Source organism: Astatotilapia calliptera, chromosome 3 (assembly GCF_900246225.1).
Source record: "Astatotilapia calliptera chromosome 3, fAstCal1.2, whole genome shotgun sequence".
NCBI classification, from domain to species: domain Eukaryota; kingdom Metazoa; phylum Chordata; class Actinopteri; order Cichliformes; family Cichlidae; genus Astatotilapia; species Astatotilapia calliptera.
The window spans coordinates 39,184,789-39,195,735 of record NC_039304.1 but is presented as its reverse complement, the minus strand read 5'-3'; positions in this window follow the sequence as shown (position 1 = coordinate 39,195,735).

The following is a 10,947-nucleotide window of genomic DNA, read 5'->3' as shown; positions in this document are numbered from 1 at the left end:
GACGCGCGCGACCGGAACCCTTATAATAAGGGGAGCTCCCAGAGCTACTTACTCCCTAGACCCAGTCTAGACCCAGCTGGGGGAGCTACCCAGAGCTCCAAAGCTACCAGTCGACGAGCTCCCAGAGCTACCAGTCGACGAGCTACGCTACCAGTCGACGAGCTTCCAAAGCTACCAGTCGACGAGCTACTTCCGCTATTTTAAATTCCCTGAATTCAAAATGCGCTTTTACGCAAGATTGTGTCAGTGTGTCTGTATCTACCTGGTCAGTGTCGCCGGGTCTGGTCCACCTCGATCGGGTCCCACCACCGTGGGTCGCTTTCTAAGACGTTGGCCAAGACCCGAATTTAACGCTCTTGGTCTTTTATCACACACCTAGTATGTGAGCTGTCGACAGGCGAGCAACGTGGACTGGTCACGGAGATGGGACACGATGGAGGCGCTCCGGCTCCGAAGGACCAAGAAATGTTGGGGGAAAACTCTGTAAAAAACCCAGGAGAAATAAAGACACAATGAGACAAAGTTACTTTCTTTATCAAACGTGTACACGGGTGAGCTGCTAAGAACAACTCACCCCATGCACAGTGGCTTGGTAATTTTTATAGGAAAGACAGTGAGAACAGGATAAGAAAATACAAAACAAATAAAATAAACAACTCCATATGTGGCGCTAGTCTCGTCAGCAGAGAGCTGGGAGAAGGCTGTGAGAGATAAAACAATCTAAAACAATATGTCCCAAAACAGTATGTCTTTGCTGAGAAAGTCTAAAAAGATAATTCTAAACTAATCTAACCATAGGCAAAGGGCAGACAAAAGGCATCTTTGTACATTTAAAAGAAGGTAAAGAAACATAGAATCATTTTTCCTGTAACACAAAGTTATTCTGAAGCTGTAAATCTAATTAAAAACTCCCCAAAACTACTATGAGAAAACCCTTAAAAGGTTCAATGAAAAAAGAAAAATTCTTTACATATAAAATCAACAATCTTCACATTTCAGAAACTGGAACCAGCTTTAAATGTTACTAAAATAATGATAAAACAATCAATTCTCTAATCATTGACTAACTGATGAATCAACTGATGCAGCTTCAATATATTGTTGCATTTGACAACCCACTACAGCAACTACAGAATAAAACCACTAACCAGATTGATTAAAGATTTCAAACATGCTGAATATGAAGAGTAGTATAATTTAACTCACATTATCAGCCATAAGAACAAATTAAGATTTATAATGATGTAAGGTATATAAATGTAAGTACAATTTGAATCAATGGGCCACTGAACTTCTCAGCTTCTAAAATGTAAAGCCTCATTTAGAAACTACACAAATATAGTGATCAGGGATCAACATGAACATATCTTGTCTGTCTATTTGACTTTAATCAACTCTGCACTGTCTCCAACTTCAGAAAGATAAAGTCCAGCATGGAGCGGCTGAGTGAATGTGGTCTGGACTCTGTGCAGGAGAGTCATGGTTTCAGAGACGCTGTAGAAAGACAGAATACCTGCTCTGTGATCCAGGTACACTCCTACTCTGAGGACCTGAGAGGAGAGTTCGGACATCGTTGTGCCAAAATTGAAAAATGTTTTTGTAACAATTTAATACCCAAGATTTCTCATTCCATCCAAAACCACATTTATTGAGGCCCCCTGCTCTGCTGATATTCTTGTATGTGACTGCTATAAAAACCATTTCCCCTCTCCACTCCACCTCCCAGTAACAACGTCCAGTCAGGCTCTCTGTACTCAGGATCTGATGGCATGAAGTGAATCTGTCTGAAGATCTAGTTTACCATTTCCCATCTTATTTCTTTTTTGTTTATCAGGACCAATTCAAGAAAACATTTCCATCGAAGACCTCATTCAGAAATATTTCAGAGACGGTTACTCCTATAATGAAACTTTGGACATTTTGGCCTCAAAACATAAACAGAAGATCAGTCTGACCACACTGAAATGTAGATTAAAAAGTTTATCACTGTCCCGAAAAAAAAACATTACTCACCTCGGTGCAATATTAGAAGAGCTGAAGGGACCTGGTCAACATTATGGATACCGTTTAGTATGGCAGACACTGCGTCAGAAACACCATCTTTCTGTGAAAAGGCATGATGTCATGGTAATGATGGCAGAGCTCGACCCATCTGGAGTCCAAAACGCTCAAGGAAAAAGTTTGTATGAAGAGTTTACGATTCACCTGGACATATGACAAATTAAAGCCATATGGTTTGGCTATCAGTGGTTGTATTGATAGCTATTCACGGAAGGTATTGTGGTGGTTTGCAAAGCAACTAACAGCAACCCAGAAGTCACTCAACACTACGTTCAGTGTGCTTCAGAGTTTGGAGTCATACCAGTGTGACTTCGCACAGACTACAGCACTGAAAATGGGACAATGGCAGCAATGCATTGTGCCTTACGATCATCTCATCAGGATTTTTTTGCAGGAGCTGCCAGTCATATGTATGGATCTTCAACAACAAACCAAAGAAATGAAAGCTGGTGTTCGTACTTCAGAAAACAGCAGTAGGTTTTAAATTGTTGCCAGGAACCACTATATTAACCAGATAAAAGTGTGGCTGTAATATATAATCAGTGATTCAGAAGCCTTGCTGTGTATCACACCGCCTTTCCTTTATAGCTTCAATGTGTAGCCATTATGTTACATAGAAGCATTAGATAGAAAATATAAACTGAAATAGTCAATAAAGAAAGTAAGATGAATAGAAATCTCATGGAAAAAAGAAACACTTGGAGAAAGTGCATGTTAGATGGTCATTTGTGGTATAAGAAAATATAACCTAACTAAAGTATCCAAAATGCACGCACTTTACATCAACTCAAGAAACAATTTCATAAACGTAAGAAATAGTAAGGCTTTGAAGCCTGGTGCTTTGTGAACTGACACTATGTTTTTATGTCTCTTTTATAACCCAGTTCTGGATGGACCTTTTGAGTGACATTAGGGAAATGCACCTCTTTAATGGTAGTCATGAACACACGTGCTTGCTGCGCTTCATTTTCATGGCTTTGTTTCAAAGGGATCTGAATGAATGCAAAAGGAAGTGGAACACGAACCTGATTCCCCCAGTTAGGTTGTCCATCTGGTAAACCGGATGTGATGTATTACCTGCCTCATGTTTGTATCACTCTTGTCAATTAAAAATGTGAAAAATCAAAATTCTGTAATTTAAGTAGTTATCACAAAAATGACAGTTTATACCACCTTTTAATCTATGCACTTGATCTTGGTCTGCTCATACTGTATGGTCAAAGCAGACACCACAGTGTTTGCACCACCAAAAATTTGGACTAAATAGCTCTACTTTTTTCACATGTTGATTCCAGTGCTACAATTTATAAAAAGCTGTTTGATATTATCTCCTTAAATGCATGACAAAAATGGGCCAATGTTTTCAGCAACTCAATTGTTCAAGATGGCACCACGAGAGGCAGCTAGTTACAGGAACTCTGACCACTTTCTATTCTATTAAATTCTATTCAATGGTTTTAAGAAAATGCATATGTTCACTTTAAGCATAGTTTTTGTTCCCCTACAGAGACAAGGATGTTGTAGCATTTTCCTGGTATTTTCATAGTAAAATTTTTTCTTGTACTTTTAGGTTGACGTTGACTGCTTGTGGGGGGGAGGATGTGGCAGCACCTGATGATCCTTTATTGTTTGGTCGTCTGAAGAATTCAAAAACTCTTCAGAACTTGGATGTGCTGTTGGGCCATTTCCCTGCTGACAAACGTGCAGAACTATCTGCATTAATTAAAAAGTATCCAACTTTGTTTAGAGACACACCTTCTAAAACAACTTTGATAGAGCACGATATTGATGTGGGTGATGCCAAACCAATCCGGCAGAGGTTCTACAGAGTCTCTGAGGAAAATAAATGAGCAGGAAGTTCAGTACATGTTGGAAAACAACATTGCAGTGCCGTCGTCATCAAGCTGGGCTTCCCCATGTTTGTTGGTTGAAAAAGCTGATAAATCACCACGTTGTTGCACAGACTTTCGTAAAGTAAATGCAGTGACCAAACCCGATTCTTATCCTTTGCCTCATATTGACGACTGTATTGACAGAGTTGGTGCAGCAGAATATGTGAGCAAGTTTGACCTGTTGAAGGGATATTGGCAGGTGCCACTGACTCCCAGAGATCAGGAAATATGCTTTCATCACGCCATCTGGTCTTTATTCATATACAGTCATGGGTTTTGGTTTATGCAATGCTCCAGCTACATTTCAGCGACTCATGAATATGGTTGTTAATTGGCTGAAAGGCTGTGCTGTTTACCTAGATGACGTGGTGGTATATAGTAGCACCTGGGAGGATCATCTGGATCGTATTCGCACTCTGTTTGAACGACTAGTTTGGGGAAATCTGACTATCATCCTGGCAAAATGTGAATTTGCAAAAGCAACTGTGACCTATCTTTGTAAGGTTGTGGGCCAAGGTTATGTGAGGCCGGTTGATGCAAAGGTGTTGGCTATCAAAGAGTTCCCTGTTCCAGTAACCAAAAAAGAACTCATGAGATTTTTTGGTCTGGTCGGTTATTATCGCTGTTTTTGTCAAAACTTCTCAACAGTGGTTGCTCCTCTGACTGATTTGTTGAAGACCAAAGTAAAATTTATTTGGTCTGCAGCATGCCAGCAAGCTTTTCGGGATGTAAAAGTTTTACTGTGCTCTGAACCCGTGCTCTTAGCACCTCGTCTGGATCAGCCCTTCAAGCTGTATGTGGACGCAAGCCACATTGGTGTAGGTGCTGTTCTAGTCCAAGTGTGACAGCCAGTGGGCTGGCCTTGTTTTGTTTTTTCTGTTACCTGTTTCTTGTAGGTAGGTGGAGCTGACCCAATTATAGATGCAGCACACCTGAGAAGGCAGTCCCAGTATATAAAGACATCATGACTAAACCATGGTGGGCTCTCTCTCTTCGCCAAAAAATACCCTTTGTTTTTCCAAATAAGAATATCAGTTGTGACTGTGAGATCAAATAAATTATTTCTGCTAACAGATATTGTGAAGACTCTCTTAACCTCCACCTTAAATGCTAGACACGTGGTTGTATTATTAGCTTTATTAATACAGGTTTATATAAAAAAAAGGAGTAAAAACATTGTAACCAGGTCAGATTTATTGCTAACCTTAACAAAGAGGTGAAATACACTTTGCACTGACATACAAACTGTGTAAAATGTACAATAGCTATGAATATATCTACTCTAAATGCTGAATAGTAGTAAAAATTCTTTCTCAAGCTAAGGATACTAAAAGTAATCATTTAAAATCCCTGACATTTACTTTAGCATAGTAACTAAAACAAAGGCCTTGACCCAACAGACATCTAGCCAATTTTTTTAAACCAACCCTTTTTTTTATAAGAACAAAGACACCGTTGAAATGACAACTATATTACAGTGTGAGGATCAAACTGTAAGTCAATCAATACAGACCAAAACCAGGAGAGTTTAACATTCCAAAGTCCATATCAGCCTGGAACTGCTTATTTATGTCATGCTAGGCTAAGTAACTCCACACTAGTGATGGGTCGTTCGCGAACGAAATGGCTCTTAGAGCCGACTCTTTGATGTGAACGACGCGAGCCGACCCCTTATCGCGAGCCGTCACGTGGGTTTTTTTTTCCTTTCTCTCACCCTCTCTCTCTCTCGCCCTTTTTTTCCCCGCTTCACTCTGCACGTGAGCCTTGTGCTTTACGCTGGGCAGAGGGGGGAGGGGCGGTAGTTACACTCAGTAGCACAGGAACAGAGCCAGAGGGAGAGAGAGAGAGAAAGAGAGCCAGGGGCAACAACGTCACATTAGAAAGGTATAGTAATCATCCACAACTATTTTCGGTTGCAGATGATAAAGGATTCAGAAAGTTTATTCATGCAGGTCCATATGACAGAGAATATGCATCTTCTTTTTGTTTTCATATTATACTTTGTATTTAATTGTGTTGTGGTTTGCAGTGTTTTGTGTTGTTTTCACTTTAAATTTGTAAAAGGAAAAAGCTGAAAATTTAAATAGTTAAAAGTTGAAATGTGAATAGTTGATTTTTGTATTATATGATTTATTTATTACATTTTATGTGGAGTGAATAAATAAAAGTATATTTACGGTGGCCCCTAGAGACAAAGCACATACAAACTTCAAATCACGTACGAACTCAGAAGCACGTAAAAACTCAGAAGCACGTAAAAACTCAGAAGCACGCAAAAACTCAGAAGCACGTAAAAACTCAGAAGCACATAAAAACTCAAAACACGAACAAAAGACAACAGAAGTGCTCCAGGATGCTAGGGCGCAGTGTTGAGCTTTTGTTATCTTGTGGCTACACAAGCCAGCAAGTACCAACGACAGGATTTGGTGTGTGGTAGTAACAGGTAAATTAACTTTTTTTTAAAATTATTTGAATATTATATGAGTGCCTGTGTATACACAAACAATACACACATGCTTTTAATTGTGTAATTTAAGTGATCTAGTACTTTGGAAGTTCAGTTCATGCTACAAATGTGTTTTGGAGTTTGTACGTGTTTTGTCTCTAGGGGCCACCGCATATATTTATATATAAACATATATAAATAAAACCACTTTTTTTTACGTTAGTAATTCCTTTTGTGCATAATTTTATATTATTGTTAATAATAAATTAATTAAAGCAACAAAACAACCCGAAGAGCCGGTTCGGAGCCGAAAGAGCCGGCTCTTTTTAGTGAGCCGAGCCGAAAGAGCCGGATCTCTAAAAAGAGCCGGAAATCCCATCACTATTGTACTGGGCTGTTTGCATTTTCATTAATAAGAGTTTATCTTTATTTGGGTTGAGTTTATTTGGGTGACCGTGGCTCAGGGGGTTGGGAAGCGCATCTGTAACCGGAAGGTCGATCCCGGGCTCTCTGTCCTGGTCGTTGTGTCCTTGGGCAAGACACTTTACCCTACCGCCTACTGGTGTTGGCCAGAGGAGCCAATGGTGCGATATGGCAGCCTCGCTTCTGTCAGTCTGCCCCAGGGCAGCTGTGGCTACAACCGTAGCTTGCCTCCACCAGTGTGTGAATGAATAGTGGCATTGCAAAGCGCTTTGGGTGCCTCGAAAAGCGCTATATAAATCCAATCCATTATTATTATCGCTACAGTTTTCATCCTGTAGATATACTCTCATTTCTGCTCTGACATTGTCATTTAGAAGACCCGTTCTAATGGACTGAAAACATTGACTTTGAACATGTTATTTCTTGTACTTTAGGCTGGAATGGGCACGCTCAGATGCAAAAATAATTTTTTGACGCAAATCCAGCACTCTAATCAGGAACTCAAGTGGTGTTTCATTTGCCCCCTGTGTAACTTTGGTTAACTGCTGATACAGTACTGTTGCATCCGTTTTTGCATAATGGGTTTTTAGAACTTGTCTCAGTCTGGTCAATGTGAGATCTTTTTCCCTTCCAAATAGCGTTTTAACCCAGGACTGATGGCACGTATGACAGCCTCCACGATCTCAGCTTCAGAGTAGCCCGTTTTTAAGCCGCTTTCCATCTGGTGCTCTAAGCCAGCGGTCCCCAACCTTTTTTGCGCCACGGACCGGTTTATGCCCGACAATATTTTCACGGACCGGCTGTTAAGGTGTCACAGATAAATACAACAAAATAAAACTAGTACCTGTACCGAAAAAAAGATTTATTCATAACACACATGAAAAGACCGCGCCTCCACCAGCAAAACCAGCACATCATTTAGCTCCAGAAGCACCGACACTCCTTCATCCTCTCGTTGCAAAAAATCTTCTCATTCAGAGAACTGGCTAATAAGCTTAACGAGACAAAGTTTGACATTGAATGACATCCACAACAACCACAACCCGTACACAGAGGTCGTATTGACAACAACACTAGATGTTCAGTAGATGTTGAAAAACAAACGTAACCTGTGGGTTACAAAACAACCCTTTCAACGGACCAAAAGTGGACATCCAAAAGAATGCCATATAAAAAAACGTCACTCTGATGTAACTTTGGGGGTTCTTAAATGATGGATGCTGGTTGGCTTGATCAAAGTGCCAATCCTGGTACAAAAGAGCATATGTTTGAATTAGATCAGGTCTGCTCCACTCTACACCGATGATGTTGTTTCTTGGAGCTTGACATGGCAGTTACATTTTCTCCAGACTTAGCTGATGACTTTCTTGTCTGAAAGAGGAAATGACACAGAGCAGAGAGATTTAAGGATCAAAGTACAATTGTTCTCTTCTACAGCAGCCAATCAGAGTGAGAGCACTGTCTGCAGATGGTTTTCCTTTCATCCTTTGTGATTCAGTGTAAGTCCTGCACTCTATCTGCAAAGCATTCATGTATATGTAATCCATCTGCTTTCACTACAAATGCACACTAGATCAAGAGCTTCTGTTATTTGTAAATGAAACAAAAAGGCGTGTGTTGCTGCATCTTCCAAACTTCAAAAATCTTTACAGTATTTCCACCACGCTGATGTTGATAGATGTTACAGTGCAGATGAGCAGGCTGATACACTGACAGCTGCTTTAATGTCCTCAGATATTTGAGTATGAATTCATCTCAGCTCACTACAATCACAAAAACAACAAAGTGCTAAATGTCCCAGAGGATTGTTAAGCGTGGCCTTTCACACAGGAACACATCAACAATATGATTTGTTTTTCTAAAGGTCCAACTTAGGGAAAATAAAAGTTCAAAGCAATTGAGCTGTGGCATCTGTGGAAACTGACCCGAGCTGCTCTCCTCAGGACTAGAGAGCAAAATAAATGGCTGGCTGACCGTTACAAGATCGGCTCACCTCCCTATGTTTCAGATCAGAAAGTATGGTTGTCAATGGCCAATGCTCCATCATGCACCAAGTCCAAAAGATTTGCTCCTTGCTTTATGGGATCTAAAATTATGGCAATAAATAATCTGGTGACTGCCTGATTTAACTCATGTCAAAACATGAGGATTCATAATGTTTTTCAAGCCTTCCCAGTCCAGTATGCTGTGTGTGTGTGTGTGTGTGTGTGTGTGTGTGTGCGGCAGTGTCCAGTTTTTCCTGAAACACCACGCCACATCTGGCAGTGGAGCCAGTCACACCTGAGGAATAATCATACTCACCTGTTGCTGATCAGCCTCATCAGGAGAGCTACTTAACAGAGTAGCTGAGCTTCAATCGAATAGTGGTGAGAAACTCAGTCAGCTCCCAGCTAGTGTTTTGCAAGTTTCTTTGTTTACTGATCGTCTGTACTAAGGGCAGCCTGTTGTTGTGGAAATAATTATTACAGACACCGGGAAAGTAACACCACAGAACCGAGGACTAAGTACACGAATAAAACATGCAATAAAACATGTCTGTGTTTACCTCCACACATGGAAGATTATTTTCAGCATTTTTTCATTCTTTTACTTTAAAATAAATCCACTGTATGCGACATAGGAATTCATGTTTTTGGGTCCTGCTTTTGAAACTGAGGACCTACACAAAGGCAGAGAATACTTATTTTTAGCTGTTACTTGGTTCTGACCTTAAAAATCAATAAAGGGTCTTAATGCTTTGTCTTTTTTCTTCACAAAAAAGCCCCCATCACATGTTGAGGAGGAAGACAGGTGAATTGTTTAGGCTGTCAATCTCTGATATAGACCACCATAGCTTGATTTTTCAGATCACTGAGATAAGATCACTAACAGTCACACAGTCCATGTGGTGGGAGTGACAATGTCACCAGGCGTTTATGCACCACTCTGCATTTAATTGTGAGTCATGATTCATCTCTGGCTCTCTTCCAAAACATGTCTTTTTACCTTTCTCCCTCCTCTAACCCCCAACCTGTCACAGCAAATGGCTGCCCCGCCCTAACCAGTTCTGTTGGACATTACTTCTTTCCCACTGTTGCCAACATACTTCCTATTAGGGGTTTTCTAATGGTTTTCTCGCTTATCTTAATGACCTTGTAGTACCATATCACCCTATTAGAGCACTTCGCTCTCGCTCTGCAGGCCTACTTGTTGTTCCTAGAGTATTTAAAAGTAGAATGGGAGGGAGAGCCTTCAGTTTTCAGACCCCTCTTCTGTGGAACCAGCTTCCAGTTTGGATTCAGGAGACAGACACTATCTCTACTTTTAATATTAGGCTTAAAACTTTCCTTTTTGGTAAAGCATATATTTAGAGCTGGACCAGGTGACCCTGAATCCTCCAATAGTTATGCTGCAGTAGGTGTAGGCTTTTTACTAATCTCTAGCTCTCATCCCGAGCAAGTATATTGTCCTCTCTTCCTCCTCTCACCCCAACTGGTCATGCCACATGGCAGCACGTCCCTGAGCCTATTTCTGCTGAACGTTTCTTCCTGTTGAAAGTGAGTTTTTCCGTTCTACTGTCCCTGAAGTGCTTGCTTGTAGGGTCTACCTTACAATATAAAGTGCCTTGAGGTGACTCTTGTGATTTGGCGCTATATAAATAAAATTTAATCGGGAGGGCTGGCTGGCATGTATGCATACTTGGTGGTGTTTGTAATTTGACTTGAGTAGGCCAAATGTCTTTTTGATATTGGTTTAATTTTTTGATATTCTAAAAATTTATTCTAACTTAACTGTGTCAAATGGAATAAAGTCTGTTCCTTTGAATACATGTTCCAAGCATTCAATTTCTTTAAAACTCCAATTTGGGAAGTTTGTCATATTATTAATCTGTACTAAAAGTCATGGTTGTTCAGTAGTGATGTGTCGGTCGCGAACGAAACGGCTCTTAGAGCCGACTCTTTGAAGTGAACGACGCGAGACGCGTGTTTGTTTGTTTTTTCTTTCTCTCACCCTCTCTCACACACTTTTATTTCCGCTTCACTCCGCATGCAAGCCTTGTGCTTTGCGCTGGGAAGAGGGGGAGGGGCGGTAGTTACACTCAGTAGCACAGGAACAGAGCAGGAGGTAGTGATGGGTCGTTCGCGA